Source organism: Dioscorea cayenensis, chromosome 12 (assembly GCF_009730915.1).
Source record: "Dioscorea cayenensis subsp. rotundata cultivar TDr96_F1 chromosome 12, TDr96_F1_v2_PseudoChromosome.rev07_lg8_w22 25.fasta, whole genome shotgun sequence".
NCBI classification, from domain to species: Eukaryota; Viridiplantae; Streptophyta; class Magnoliopsida; order Dioscoreales; family Dioscoreaceae; genus Dioscorea; species Dioscorea cayenensis.
In genome coordinates this window covers 7,542,954-7,559,811 of record NC_052482.1, presented here as the reverse complement: position 1 = coordinate 7,559,811, position 16,858 = coordinate 7,542,954, and the positions used below count along the sequence as shown (strand labels likewise).

Sequence of the window (16,858 nt, the reverse complement as noted above, 5' to 3'; positions counted from 1 at the left end):
AGAAGAAAAACAGGTCATGGTACTATAGCAAAGAAATGTAGCTGGAGTACTATAACAGTGACACTGTAGCAAGATCATTGGAGCTGGCACTGTAGCACCTGGAGAGTTTCAACTCAGGAATTGAATCATGGCATACGGCCTTAATGCTGAACGGTATGGAGCCCGGAATGATCATTGTAGCTATAAAGAAGATATTTGTTCGAAGACATACTGGCTCAATGAGGTGCTCATTGAGCCAGTATAGATACTATTTCGAGAGCATTTGTGGAGTTTGCCTACCCCAAACAGTGTCAGTTGGGGCTGAATGAGGTTCTCATTGAGCCAGTATAACACCCTAATGAGGTCCTCATTGAGCCCATTTTGGAGAGTGATTTTGGGAGTATATGAGAACTTTTGGAGACTTTTTGGGGAGACTTCTTTGCAGCCAACACTTGGGAAGAGGAGGAGAAAGGAAGACATCATTTTGGAGAGTTTGGGTTGAGGTTTAGGAAGATCAAGGGGCTTAAACTTCAAGGGAAAAGCTTCATCATCAAAGGAGGTGGAGCATTCGGCATTCCGTGGCCTGGAAGAAGCATCATTCGGCCGGCATTCTCCCTTCTCATCATCATTCAGACTAGGGGTGCCATTTATGCATTTACTTCTTCTTTTTTGTTATGTTTGAGATACTTGCTTGTGTGATGGCATACTAGACCCCCAAGGCCACCGGATGTTGGTGAAACTTGGGGGGTTCATCATGTATTTTGGATGCTTCACTTGTATTTGGAATGCATTGGTGTGATTTATGGTTTAGCTCATTGTTTTTTATGCCTATAACTATTATGTGGAGAAATCCTTAGTTCTTGTTTGAGTTGTACACGTAGACGTGACCTACCCGCATATAATAGATCATTATTGAGGTAGAAGGGCAGATCTTTGACCAACATGCCGAGAAATTGTATGTAGGTTGCCCCTCCAAACCATGAGGATGAACTTAGGTTAAGTGTATCCTTGTTACTCGATCTCCATTCACTTAATGCAATCTTAGGAATATAATTAAGGAGAGATCCTTGTCATCATTTGAACAGGATTAGGGTTTAATCAACGAGAAATTGCGGTTGAACTATTGTTGAGGTCTGTCGGTCTAAATCACCCTTGCTATTTTATTCTTATGCATCCATACATCATGATGATCCCTCTTGTGAATCCTCCTCCCTAGGCCTGTTCTAATCATCATTGCTCTTGTGATTTTCTTGCTCGCCTTGGAATTGTTATACTTGTGTTTTATTTACATTCTTGCTTGTATTAGATTAGTACACCATTATTAAGTTTTAAGGTTAGAAAGTGAGTGATGGAGGAGTAATAAGAGCTCTTTAGCCCCGTGGAATACGATCCTTGGGCTAATAGACAAGGTATTACTTTGCGACCCCGTACACTTGCGGGCAATCAACCAAGTTTTTGGCGCCGTTGCCGGGGAACTTAATTAATTCTAGGAAACTTCTAGCTTATTGCTCTAACTATTCTTTCTTTTCTTCTATTTCTTCTTTTCTTTTGTCTTATTTCTTTTTGGGCTTAACTTTATTTATCTTTATTGAATTTGCAAAGTATTGTGCATGAAACATGCAAATCCATCAAATTTAGTTGCACAAGACAGTGAAATTGAGAGAAATTTGCATCGAAGACTTAGAGAAGTGGGTGAAAGCACTAATGAAAGAAACGTCGAAATTGAGGACACAGAATCTATGATCATGGCTGAAGAAAGACGTACCTTATTTGAATATGAAAGGCCGCAATTCACGGGTGAAGAATTCAGTGTGCAAGAACCATCCATCGCCACAAACAATTTTGAGATCAAGGCAAGCACCATCGGCATGGTCCAAAATTCAGTCCAATTTAATGGTCTTGCAAATGAAGATGCCCATGATCATCTTTCCCGTTTCCTTCAAATCTGTTCCATTTTCAGGATAAACGGAGTAACTGATGATGCGATCCGGCTATGACTATTCCATTTCAGTTTGAGAGATGGAGCATATCGATGGTTCACATCCTTAACACCGGGATCAATCAAAACATGGAAAGATATGGTTGAAAAATTTTGGGAAGGTATTTTCCCCCAAGCAAAGCGGCGAAGCTAAGGCAAGAAATTTTAGCCTTTAAACAAGGAGAATCGGAGACTCTATTTGAAGCTTATGAGAGATTCAAAGACCTTCTTCGAAGGTGCCCCCAGCATGGCTTTTCTTCATGGATGCAGATACAGATCATCTATAATGGGCTGAACTACGCAACTCGTCAACTAATTGATGCTGCCGCGGGTGGATCCCTAAGCAACAAGTACCCTGAGGAGGCTGAGCAACTACTTGAATCTATGGCAAGCAGTGGTCTCATTGGGCCTCAAGAGGAACACCAAAAGGAGCCAGAATTTATGAAGTTGGTGCCAATGATGCTCTTGCCATGAAAGTTGATATGTTATCTCGAAAACTAGATATGCTAATAGGTAGTAGCTCGAAGTCAGAGTAGGTGATGGGTTGTAGCACTTATAGTGGAGGACATGGAGTCACCCAATGTCCTATTGCTAGTTCCTCCGTCGCCCCAATTGAGAATGTTGATTATATTGGGGGACAAAGGGCACAAGGGAATCCTTACAGCTCGACTTATAATCCGGGGTGGAAATACCACCCAAACTTTTCATGGAATCAGGGCCAACAACAAAAAGCTACACCACCTCCCCAAGGTCCTCAAATGCAACAACTAGTGCTAGAGAAGAGATTCACTACAGAAGATCTGCTTGCCAAGTTCATGATTAACACTAAATCAAGATTCAACAACATAACTAGTAGTATGGATACTCAGTTCAGTAAGGTGAATTGGCTCCCTTTTTTGGAATCTTCAAGCTTCTGTACAATCCCTCGAGCACCAAGTGGGGCAGCTTGCTAAAGCTAATTCTGAGCGACCTTCAGGTAGTCTCCCAAGCAACACTGAGGAGAACCCAAGAGGGCACTTGAAGGCCATTGCCCTTAGAAGCGGGAAATAGGTTGAGACAAGTATGTAACGCAAGTGCACGGGTGTCGAAGTAATAATTACCCCGGTGAGTGGGTAGTCGAATCCACAGGGAACAGGGCTACTGGTACTAACTTCTTCTCTGCTTTCTAACCTAATGATAAATGAAACGGTGTGGTGATCTAATGTGCGAAGAGATGAACACCGGAGACGAATTTGCAAGGGTAAAATGGAAGGAGAATCTCAATCAGTAAAAGTGGGGTATTCGGGCAATGCTCCCCCTAGGTTTCAGGTATTAGGTACCGGATAAGCAAAGGGTTTCTATGATGAGTAAGTTAAGTCGTGGAAATCCAAACATAATCGGGTGTATCTCTAGATCACCGATACTAGTCCCCAACGAGGTCGCGTTGGAGAAATCGCTCAATCTCAACACCTCACACCACATATGACTGCAAAGCACTCTAGAGATTCCAAGAGGTGTATCCGATTCCTAAAGATTGATCCAACCCTAATTCCCGGCGAAGGATCCTAACCCCCTACAAGGTCCCGGCAGAGAAATCTCTCAATCTCACGCCTCACACCAAATATGGTTGCATAGAGCTTAGGGAACGGAGATAGAATACACTCAATCGGAAGGGAGAGGGGACACTCCACTATCTCATGACTCACCCTCTCAACCCTCTTTAACCTTGAAGTTCTAACTCTAATGGAGACCTCTCTCACATCAAAGTAACAAATCATGCAAACCCAATCAACCACAAGGATTAATTAAACAAGCAAGCAATGAGAATACAAGATTAAAACTTAATCAAACTCGGATTAAATAGAAACACTAAGCAAATCCACAAAAGATGAGAATCCTAGGGTTCACAAGCCCAAATACCCTCTAGGGTTTTAGCTCTCCATGGAGCAACATACAAAACACACCATCAATGAATGAAAGTACATTAAAACCATAGAAATAAACCGCCTTATATATGAACTGATGGCCTTGATGGAGAGCTTCGACGTCTTGAAGGACCCACTCCGAAGCTAGGTTCACCGATGGCTTCCTTGATGCTATGACGGAGGAGGAATCGATCAAAGTTGGTGACGAAGCGCCTCCAAAGCCGCAAAGACCTCCTCTCCAAACCCTAGCCGTCTCACCCCTCAAGAGCCGCACAAAAGATGATAAAGAATAGGGCAAAACGGCTATTTATAGGCCTTAGATAGCGTCTGTCACGTGCCCTCATGCGCCCGTGTGGATTTTCCACGCGCCCGCGTGGGCTGCAGAAATTTCCACGCCGGCGCGTGGAATTTCCACGCGGCCGCGTAAACAATAATTTTGCTACAGTACTGCTACACTGAAATTGCTACAGTGCTTTTCACAAAACGCGATCCAATCACTCTTCTCTTGAGGCCACATGTCCGGACACACGTCCATGTGGTAAGCTATAAAACTTTTCTTCATCGATGTATCTTTGAGAGGTCTTGTAATCTTCACAAAGAGAAGAAACATAAAGATGTGGCTGCCTTTGTGCCCTTCTAACTAGTGAATTGACTTGAATCTTCTTGGAAGTTGGCACACATCTCCACGTTTATAAACTCCTCTCGTGTCTTGGTCATTGAATTGAACAAGAACTCCCAACATTATGTCTTTATAGCCCATCTTTGCTTCATTTTTACTCTTCAAGGCATTCACAACCTATATGCATAAAAGAACACCAAATACACAATATGAGACATAAACCACAGTAAAAATGATGCTCAATGCATGTAAAACATATATAAAAATATGTCTACTCAAGCACTTATCAAACTCCCCCACACTTAAGTCTTTGCTTGTCCTCAAGCAAAATTAAACATTATACCTATGGAAAGAAAAGAGAAGTGCTTGGCCTTAGGTTCACCAAATGAGTACAAGAATAAAATTCTACAGTCATGGAGAGAATCAAACACTAGACAAAACAATCAATGCTCTAGCAAACAATCCAATAAAAATTGAATGTGATAAAATCTGAATGCATGTGTGTGTGAAAAACTCAACTCATTTCAACACTATGTCCACTACCAAATTCTTATTAACGTGGGACTTATTTATAAACAGAAAGAATAGGTAGTAGCTTCACACAACCTCTAAGGTAGCCCTTTCCCAAGATGCCTCCCGAGTGGCTTTCACACTTTCGAGGTGGTAGCTCTTTCTACCAAGGATGGTAGCTTTCACACATCCCATGAGATAGCTCTTTCTCTCATTAGGGCATAACAAGTATCCGACTTATGAGAGTAGCTACATACATCATGGGTGGTAGCTCTTTCCACCCCCTATGTACAAACAACAAACAATTTCCAATTCCTCAAATTTTTTTCCGATTTTTTTCTCGATTTTTCCTCTCGATGATTTTTTTCTTTTTTTCAAATAAAAACTAGCACACTAAAGTCCCAAACATAATGAACTAGAGTCTTCATAGGTCAAATGAGCGAGAAAAGTGCAGAAAGAGCAATCGGACAAAAATATTCAATAAAATTGGATGAAAACTAGAGCATGATAAAATCCATGTTTATAACCTCCAAAAACTAAGAATTAAACTCTTAACCCTAAGGTGAACCTTCATTGGCAACAAGAGCATGCTCATGAAATCACAAGTAAAAGTCTTGTATAAGGTGAACCCTCCCCCACACTTAAGATGTACATTGTCCTCAATGTACGCATGCAAGCACAATAAAAATAATAACAATGGAAGCATAATGTGTGTGGGAATGCAATAAAAATAGGACTCCCCTGAACTCCTCATTCTTCGTTTGGTGAAGCCTAACTCATGGGTGTATGTGTTCATCGGGTTGTGAAGCTCACATGACCATTTAACAATATCACACGATCATGTCTATGACTAAAACAACATCAACATCACTCTCAAGGCCATCTGCACATAGACAAGGGGTTCAGTGAAGCTCAACAAAATAGAAAAGATGTACGAGTTCTTATAAGTAAACACATGAAGCACAAACTCGCACAAACAAAACAAAACACAAAGTTAACTAAAGTCTAAAAAAAACAAAAATAAATAAAATAAAATAAAGAAAAACTATAAATGAAAACAAAAGTAAAGAAAACTAAAGAATCATGAGTGGGACGCCTCAAGCATCAACGTCGTCTTCTGGTATTGCCGGTGTGCCAAAATAATCTTCTCATCCAAGGTTAACCGTATGAAATTCAAGCATTTTCGAACAAGTTTTTTTCGGTCCTTGGTGTCATACCGCAAAAAAAGCTTCAAAAAGAAGTCGGTTAAGCATGAATTTGATGAGTCATGGGGCTCCACGCGGGCGTGGAGGGCAAGCCAAGCACTTTTCTGGCCTTATTGGGTACTTTTCCAGCCCACGCGGGCGTGTGGGGAAGCCACATGCCCGCGTGGGAACGTTCTGGTCTCGGCCAGGGCACCACGCGAGCGCGTGGCGCCAGCCCACGCGGGCGCGTGGGCGCCTAGTGAGCGGTGGCCAGCCCACGCGGGCGCGTAGGGTGGCCGCTGCCGAGTGGGCGCGACCGAATGGTCGCCGACCACGCTGGGCGGGCGGTGGACTGGCCGTGCGCCCGTGTGGGCGCGCAGCCGAATAGCTGGCCAGCCCACGCGGGCGCTGGGGCCGCGCGCGCGCGTGGGAGCGCAGCCGAACGGCCGGCCCTGCCCACGCGGGCGTGTGGGCCGGCCACGCGCCCGTGTGGGCGCCTAACCATGGCCAAGAAGCCATGATTGGGCTCCAACGCTTCCAAAAATTTCTGATCCATACATTCTAAAGTGTCTCTACAAGATTTTCCATGAAAAACAACACTTATAAACCAATAAAACTCTATGGATTGGCAAAATAAGGGCATAGAGAAGATAGGGGAAAATGAAGTTTACCGGAGCAAATCGGTGAAGGAAACTTAATGCAAATGCCGGCAAAACACTTTTAAATCTCCAAGGAGTTGAAGAAAATTAGTTTTTGTGCTCAAAAGTTCAGATTCTTGAAGATGGAGAAGTGGGAGAAGATGGGTGTAAGTGGTGAAGATAATGAAAAGTGACCCTTCATAATCTTATAAGCCACATCGCGGTGTGGAAATTCCACACCCCCGTGTGGGTACTGTACACGGCCGTGTGGAAATTCCACACGACCGCTTGAGCTGTAAAATTTTTGCAGACAGTCCACGCAAGGTTCCATACTTCAAATTAACACTAATTCTTCAACTATAAACATGAATTAAACCCTCAACTATGCCACATACACGAAAATCAATTTAAATCACCAAAATTTTTCATGAAAACTTCAACACCAACAAAAATTCATCAAAGCACCCACTCATGAATTTATTACTGCAGAAATAAAAATCTAAAATAGAAAACATTTAAAAACTTGGGTTGCCTCCCAAGAAGCGCTTGTTTTACGTCACTAAGATTGACGTACCTCTTCCTTACCTTATCGAGGCTTGAAAAGAGTGTGTTCCTCCCTACTAGACATTGCATAGCTACTTCCTTTAAACCAAGAGTCAACTTGCCGGGATGAAGTATTTGTTGGAGAGTCCAACCATCTTACTTTTGACCTCCAAGGAAACAATTTGGGTTGGGAATTGTCCAAGCTTAACACAAGTGGGTCATTGGATGGCTTCAATCTCCTACCCACATCTTCTTCCCTTCCCAAAACCTCTCTCTTGCATTGTAAGAGTTGATCAATCCCAAAGAAAGATGCTTGTTCCATAACCTTAGGGTTTGCTTCTTCTAATGTATTTTCAACTTGAGAGGAGCATGAAACTAGCAAATCCCCTTCAAAATTTTCTCGCTCACAAGCACAATCTTCAATCACACAATCCAAAATCTCAAATTGATATTCAATTTCTTGCTTTTCATTTCCTGCCCCAATGTACTCAATTTGTCCAACTTCTTCAATTGTGCTCATGGCCTCATCATGTCCCGGAGACACTTGCCTTGCTTGTTCAAATTCTTCTTTTTCCTTAGCAAGCATGTCCAAGATCTCTCCTAATTGATGCTCAATGTTTTTGATGGAGACATCGTGACAACTTTATGTGGCCTCAATATTTTGGAAACGGGCATCGGTTGCTTCAATAAATCTTGGTAACACTCTTTCCAACCGAAGTACATCTTCTTCAACTTTCTCATCCCATTGAAGTTCTTGTTGAGGTGCTTCCCATTGTTGTCCATCAATATCCCATAAGAGGTCTGGGTAGCTCCTTTGATTTGGATGATAGTTGATGCGATATGGATTGTGTTGTTGATGAACATTGATAAATTGATCAATTTTTCTAGTGAGAACATCAACCTGAAAATATAATTCTCCAACTAGATTAATCATCATTCAAGTTCCATGCAAGGAAAAGTAAATAAGACAAAATAAAAAAAAATAGAACGGTGGAAGAAGATAGAGTGAAATAGATAAAAACAAAATAAAAATCGATGAGAATGATGGAAGAAAAAGAAAGTGTGGAATAGACAAAATAAAGAAAAAGATAAGTGGCTAGAGCAACAAAGTCCTAGCGTTCCTAGTATCCTGTTCCCCGGCAATAGCGCCAAAAACTTGACACGTCCGAATATGCGTGTATGTACCGCAAGTGCACGGGTGTCGAAGTAATAATTACCCCGATGAGTGGGTAGTCGAATCCACAGGGAACAGGGCTACTAGTACTAACTTCTTCTCTGCTTTCTAACCTAATGATAAATGAAACGGTGTGGTGATCTAATGTGCGAAGAGATGAACACCGGAGACGAATATGCAAGGGTAAAATGGAAGGAGAATCTCAATCAGTAAAAGTGGCGTATTCGGGCAATGCTCCCCCTAGGATTAAGGTATTAGGTACCGGATAAGCAAAGTGTTTCTATGATGAGTAAGTTAAGTTGTGGAAATCCAAACATAATCGGGTCTATCTCTAGATCACCGATACTAGTCCCCTACGAGGTCCCGGTGGAGAAATCGCTCAATCTCAACACCTCACACCACATATGGCTGCAAAGCACTCTAGGGATTCCAAGAGGTGTATCCGATTCCTAAAGATTGATCCAACCCTAATTCCCGGCGAAGGATCCTAACCCCCTATAAGGTCCCGGCGGAGAAATCTCTCAATCTCACGCCTTACACCAAATATGGTTGCATAGAGCTTAGGGAACGGAGATAGAATACACTCAATCGGAAGGGAGAGGGGACACTCCACTATCTCATGACTCACCCTCTCAACCCTCTTTAACCTTGAAGTTCTATCTAATGGAGACCTCTCTCACATCAAAGTAACAAATCATGCAAACCCAATCAACCACAAGGATTAATTAAACAAGCAAGCAATGAGAATACAAGATTAAAACTTAATCAAACTCGGATTAAATAGAAACACTAAGCAAATCCACAAAAAGATGAGAATCCTAGGGTTCACAAGCCCAAATACCCTCTAGGGTTTTTAGCTCTCCATGGAGCAACATACAAAAACACACCATCAATGAATGAAAGTACATTAAAAACCATAGAAATAAACCCCCTTATATATGAACCGATGGCCTTTGATGGAGAGCTTCGACGTCTTGAAGGACCCACTCCGAAGCTAGGTTCACCGATGGCTTCCGTGATGCTATGATGGAGGAGGAATCGATCAAAGTTGGTGACGAAGCGCCTCCAAAGCCGCAAAGACCTCCTCTCCAAACCCTAGCCATCTCACCCCTCAAGAGCCGCACAAAAGATGATAAAGAATAGCGCAAAACGGCTATTTATAGGCCTTAGATCGCGTCTGTCACGTGCCCTCACGCGACCGTGTGGATTTTCGACGCGCCCGCGTGGGCTGCAGAAATTTCCACAAAACGCGATCCAATCACTCTTCTCTTGAGGCCACATGTCCGGGCACACGTCCATGTGGTAGGCTATAAAACTTTTCTTCATCGATGTATCTTTGTGAGGTCTTGCAATCTTCACAAAGAGAAGAAATATGAAGATGTGGCTGCCTTTGTGCCCTTCCAACTAGTGAATTGACTTGAATCTTCTTGGAAGTTGGCACACATCTCCACGTTTATAAACTCCTCTCGTGTCTTGGTCATTGAATTGAACAAGTGATAAACGCCTAAATGTATGTATTTTATATGTATTAATCGTGTATTATTTGTGAACATGTTAATGAATTGATGCCCATTTTATGTCTAAATTGGTTATTTCGGTGTTGCAGGTCTTAAATGAGTCAAACGATGTTCAAAAATGTAAATCGGATGAATTCGACATCAAAAACGGCATTTTAGGGGTCCCGGCACTGTAGCGGAACTGTAGCGGAACTGTAGCAGGTCGTTGTTCTTGCTGCGGGCATTTGGCTGGGAGTTTCACGGGCTCCATGCGCCCGCATGGATGCCCGTGAGGTTTGCTGGAAATTCTCAAGGCTCGGTACTGTAGCATAAATACTGTAGCTGAGTACTGTAGCACCGACATGTTTTCTGGGCATTTGGCTGTGAGCTTCACGGGCTCCATGCGCCCGCATGGAGCCCGCATGGACTGACGGGATTTAAATAGAACATGATTTTCTAGGGCAAAGGGGGAGAGTTTGGGGGAGTTTTTCTCTTGGGCCTCTAGGGCAGCCGCCCCACTCTTCCCACCGGCGATCTACTGCGTAAGGCTTCACCAAGAGGGAGACAAACTTTGAAGGAGAAGATAGGGAGAAGATCCTAGTCATCAAAAGTATCATTTGAGGAGAGATCTCTTCAAATCTTCAAGATCTTCACCATCTAAGGGGATCTAAAGCTAGAGGGAGTAGTTCTTACTTCTCTTCTTCTTTATTTGTTCCTTGGATTTGTATGAGTGGTCCTCTTTCATGAGGCACTAACTTATTTGTGATTTGGATATGATGAACTCTAGGGTTGATTGTTTGTAATTTGGATGATCATCTTTATTGACGTATTGTTGGATGTTGTATTTCTTTTATGGAAACTTGTAGTTTGTGGTTCAAGTCTTGTATACTTTGATGTGTTGATTTGCATGAGAACTCTGTATTTCAACTTCTAGGTTGTACTTGGTTGCGTGACCATCACCCTTGTACTAGACACACTTGGCTTGGAAGGGATGCATGTACAAATACACCGTGACCATCGGGTATTTTGTACCCCTCCAGCAATTAGGGTTGGACCTAGTTTGAGTATCGACCCTGATTAGAGATTTCCCTGAGTGTAATGCAATCATACGAGGATTTGGGCGGAAGCGATTCTGACCCAATACTTGTATGGGATTAGGGTTCAATTGCCGTGACCATCGGGTTGAGCTAATTTAGGATTCTCTTGGCCCAACTACCATCTCGCATTTCATCCTAAATTCAGGGACCTAATGACAACCCTAGGGGGATTCGTTGTCCAAATCACTCCCTTAACTGTTTGATTCTCCCTTGAGTTCGTATTGTGTGTAGTAGTACCCCGGATTTCATTGTAGTTAATTCTTTCTCTTTTTATAATTACTATTCATCTTTCGGAGTGTTAGGCTAGGGAAATAGAGCGAAAGGGAAGTAATAGTAGCTCCTTGGGCCCGGGGGAATACGACCCTCTCGTGCTCGCACGAGAGGTATTACTTGACGACTCCGTGCACTTGCGGATCTCTCATCAAGTTTTTGGCGCCGTTGCCGGGGACACAAGGAATACTAGGAAAACATGAGTCTATTGCTCTAGTCATTTATCTTTGTTGTTGTAAATATCTATCTTTGTAAATATTTGTTTTGTTTCTTTTATCTTTTCTTTGATAGCTTACTATTGTTAGTTTTATTCTTTTTATTACACAGGGCCATGGACTTCGAAGAAAAATTATTGGCGGCCAAAATGTATGCGCTTGAAAATGAGATGGAAGAATTAAGTGCCATGAGAGCACACCGAAGCGATCCGGCCATGGATTTTCAAGAAAGATTATTGGCCGCTAAAATGTATGCACTTGAAAAGCAAATGGAAGAATTGGATGCCAAGAGAGCAAGCCATAGCAATCAGTACACTGATGTTTATAATCCATATTGGGGAGGATACCCGCATTCTTCGGCACATCATCATACTCAACAATGGGAGTACCCTCACCAGGGATTGCTACAGGAACCCTCCCCTCAAGATTCGTGGCATTATCATCCTCCAGTCGTTCATACTAAGCCACTTAATGAATGGGGATTCAATACGCAAGATGTGTTCGCAAGATTCATGATGCAAACTGATGCTGAATTTAAAGCCATGAATACTACAATTTCTAATGTCGGATTATCTTTTGAAGATTTGGTGAACAAGATAGGAGAGTCTTCCAAAGAATTGAGCAAATTGCCACCATCTATTGAAGCCCTATCTGAGAATTGCACAAGGAATAAAGAGGATAATAGTAAAATTGAGGGGGAAACCAATATTGAGGTGTTGGAGGTTGAAGAAGCAAATGATGTATCATTAATACCTTTTGAGCAAATGATAGAAGTTCCACCTCAATGGGGAATTGAAGAAGAAAAGGGGAGGATGACATCATGGCCATAGAAACATGTGAGGAAGTAGAAGAAACTCCATCGACCACATTTGAAGATACTACTTGCCTCAACATTGATTTTTTTCCATCTACCCATCAATTTTTAGTCAAGTGCAAAAAAACAAAATTCGGGAATTGTATTCGAAGATGTGGGTACTAAGCTAAGATCATCGTTGAACCCACCAATGCCAGGCTTGGACAATTCCCAACCAAAGATTTTTCCTTGGCGGCCCAAGCAAACTTTATGGGCCATTGAAGTTTATCAAACCATGGTTGAGAAAAAAATTGTGGATAGGATGTTGAAGCCCTCAATTAATCCACCTATGCAAGGCTTGACAATTTCTCAACCAAACTTGTTCCCTTGGAGACCCAAACAATGGTTATGGGTAGTTCAAGGCAATTTGACAATGGTCGAGGAAGAAAATTCGGGTAGGAGGTTGAAGCCATCCAAGGACCCGCCCATGCCAAGCTTGAACAATTCTCGACCGAATCTTTTTCCATGGAAGCCCAAGCAACTTTGTGGTGGCATACTGAAAGGAATTTTTGTTGGGACCAAAGAAGAAGCGGGGAGGAGGTTCAAACCATCTAAGGATCCGCCCAAGCTTAAATTGCACAACTCCCGGCCCAAGCTTTTTCCTTGGAGGCCAAAAGGTAACTTGTGCTTGGCCTTCAACTTGACACCATCCCGGAAGGTACAATTTATTTTTCTTTGTAGTTCCTATGCCAATTCTAGCCGGGTTGAATACACCGTCTTCAAGCCTCCCTAAGGTAAGATAAAGGGAAGTAATAGTAGCTCCTTGGGCCCAGGGAATACGACCCTCTCGTGCTCACACGAGAGGTATTACTTGACGACTCCGTGCACTTGCGGATCTCTCATCAACAAGAACTCCCAACATTATGTCTTTATAGCCCATCTTTGCTTCCTTTTTACTCTTCAAGGCATTCACAACCTATATGCATAAAAGAACACCAAATACACAATATGAGACATAAACCACAGTAAAAATAATGCTCAATGCATGTAAAACATATATAAAAATATGTCTACTCAAGCACTTATCAGGTAGCCAAAGTGGAAGACCATAACATAGTGGAGAAAGTTATCCAGAAAAGCAAGCAAAGTGAAGATAAGGAAAGTCCACAAAAGGGTTCATCAAAGCCGTCTGAATACAAACCTCCAATTCCCTATCCGGCTAGATTGAAGGAAGATAAAGAGGATGCTCAATTCAGAAAATTTGTCAACATCTTCAAGCAACTCCACATAAACATCCTGATTGTGGAAGCTTTAACTCAAATGCCCATGTATGCCAAGTTTTTGAAGGAATTGCTAACAAACAAGAGAAAATTGGAAGAAGAGGGCACAGTTGAACTCATGGGAAATTACTCGGCCATTATGGAGAAGAAGCTTCCACAAAAATTGAAAGATTGGGGAAGCTTCATAATCCCATGTGTACTTGTGGGTGGGGTTCAAGCATTTACGTGAAGCTTGGTCTTGATGAACTTAGACCCACGAGAATGATATTACAATTGGCGGATTATTCAACAAGGAAACCTTGTGGGATTGTAGAAGATGTGATTGTTCGGGTGGACAAATTTGTATTTGATGTGGATTTTGTCATCATGGATACTGATGAAGATGTTGAGACACCGTTAATCCTTGGTCAGCCATTCCTTACTACCTCTGGTGCCCAAATCGACCTTAAAGGAGGAAAATTAACATTAAGAGTTGGTGAGGAAGAAGCGGTGTACACTCTACCAGTGGCCATGAAGCACTCTTTAGACCATGATGACATGCTTTACTTTGTTGATGAAACTAAACTTTTAATTTCTGATTGTGTGCAGGAGGTGCTATCATTAAACCCATTGGATGAATTCTTAGAAGAGCTAGGAAATGAAGATCAAGAAGAACCTCACTCTCCTCTTCCAAGTTCCAATTTGAAGAAGCCAAAGGAGAAAGTTATGTGTATCAATGCCAAAGAGAAAGAAAGGAAAGATTCAATGTTGAAAAAAATTTGGAGGTAGGTTCGGGGAAAGAAGAAGAAAGGTATCACTCATTCCCATCCAACACCTCAAGAAAAGAAGGTACAATCTCCACCTCCTCTCACTAATTAAAAATGTGATGTTTATTCATTGATGTCCTTAGATTTACCAAGAAGAAACACCAACAATTCAAAGATGACCGGGGGAAATTTCAAATTATTCGAACCCCCGGTAAGGTAAGTGAAAAGGTACGTTAAGCTCGTGACATTAAGCAAACACTTCTTGGGAGGCAACCCAAGCATTCGGCGGTTTATTTTCATTTTTGTGTGTTCTTTGTGTTCATGTTATTGTTATTTTTCATATTTTCTTAGAGTTGTTAATTTGAATAAGTCCATGGTCTTATCTCTTTGTTTATCATGATCATTTTCCATGTGGTTGTTTACTTGATTTTATTGTGGAGTTGCACTTGTTTGGGTTATCATTTTATGTGTTAGATTGAGACTTTGAATCATTATTTCATGGTGGAGATGATCTTAGACCAATTTGTAACCATCGCCATATATTTGGAGACGCAAAGAAGTCTTTAAAACATGTTTTTACAGCCTCACGTCCTCAATGAGCTGCTCATTGAGGCCGTGAGACAATTCCAGAAACTTTAAACTAAGCCTCACGGCCTCAATGAGCTGCTCATTGAGGGCATCAAGAAAATTCAGAAACTTTGCGCTAGCCTTCACGGCCTCAATGAGCTGCTCATTGAGGCCATCAAGAAAATTCAGAAAGTTTGAACTAGCTTATACAGCCTCAATGAGCTGCTCATTGAGGCCGTATGGAGCCTTATTTTTCATGTAAATGTTGCCAGTTTTTCTCTCTCTTCATTCTTCCTCTTCTCCAACCGAGACCTAGCATCCATGATCCATCTTTCCATGGCCGGATCTCACTAAATATTGTTCTAAATCATCTCCACATCTCCTTGGGAAGTTGATTGATAAGTGCTTGTGCGATATGAATGCGAAGAGTTCATTCCTTATGTTGAGCATTACGATTCTCTGGTTTTTACACTAATATGTGTGTTTTTATGTTACTTTTGTGTAGGTAGGGTTGTGAGGCCGATTATGAAAGAAAGAAGCCAATGTGGATCACAATGCACCGATTTTTGGAGGAAATCTTGCTAAGGTTCAAACGCGAAGACATAGGTCGGGTGTGAGATGCTAGAGTGTGTGCCAACCTCCTCGTATTCGAGTTTGGCACATCAATTTGGAGGGCACAAAGGCAGTCACACTCGAGCACTCTAATTTATGCACACAGAACAAGAGCTCCACCAACGTATCTACCATTGAAGAAGCAACACTGTTCACAGCTGCCCGAGAAAACAGGAATTCAAAGAATCCACACGGGCATGTGGAAATTATCCATGGCCGTGTGGAAATTTCACAGGGGCATGTGAAGCATCCACGCCCGTGTGGTCACCCGATTCCAGCCCTATTTAAAGCCGATTCAGCCACAATTTTAGGATTCTTTTCTCCATCTTTTCCCCAACTTGAGAGAGAGCTTCTGCTAGGGTTTTGAGGGGTATTGGCTAGGTCTTTGGAGAGGTTCTACGGCTCCGACATGGCGCGTCATTTGGAAGAAGGTTATTGGGAGAGCTTTCGTCGGCATCGATCCGGCGAGGTGTATCCTAGTTCGGACAAAGGATCCCTTGCGAATAGAGGACTCTCCACAAGACCATCAACATGACCATCGAGGGGGTTTCTTTATGGATTCATTGCTTTTACATTCTATTTCTTTGATTGTACTTAGCTCCAAGGAGATCTAAACCCTCTAGTGGGCACTGGGGTACTTGTGAACCCTAGGATGTATTCGTTTCATTGAATCTCTTTATTATGCTTTTAATTAATTGATGTTTATTGTGAGTTCCAACCATGAATGCTTGATTGTATGAACATTTCTCCTAGAGTGACACTAGGGTTGAGAGTTCTTATTGGTAACCTTGTGAGTGAGTGACACACCACGAGCGTTACACAAAGTTAGGTTGGAGAGGGTTGAGAGGGTGAGTCGAGAGGTACAAGAGCGCCCCTTTTCCCCTCTGATCTAATAGATTCTACCTCCATTCCTCGAAATTTTTACGGGCATAATAGAGTGAATAATCTAAGGGATGAACCTCCGCTGGGGCTTAGTTACACGTGCAACAGAGTGAAGTGTTGAGGTGATCCTAGTATCTAGGGCTTAATCGTGGTTAGGGACCTTCCACCTGAACCAAAGGGTTAGGTTTATAATTAGGAAGAGATTTATCACTTGGAATCCCTAGAGCTCATTGCAACTCTATGTGAGTGCGAGGTGTTGAGATTGTACGATTTCTCCTCAGGGACATGTATAGAGTTAGGCATAGTTGACCATAGATTTGGGACTATGTATTTAAGGATTTCCATGACTCACTATTGCATTGATTAGGAAG

At 42.2% G+C, this 16,858-nt stretch overlaps 1 non-coding gene across 1 annotated transcript; it reads right to left on the bottom strand.

Annotated features, from left to right (window-relative positions):
* Positions 1-2,104: 2,104 nt before the first annotated feature.
* On the bottom strand, positions 2,105-2,211 carry LOC120274307. Its single transcript, XR_005540836.1, has one exon. It is a non-coding gene; the product is annotated as a small nucleolar RNA R71 (small nucleolar RNA).
* Positions 2,212-16,858: the final 14,647 nt, after the last annotated feature.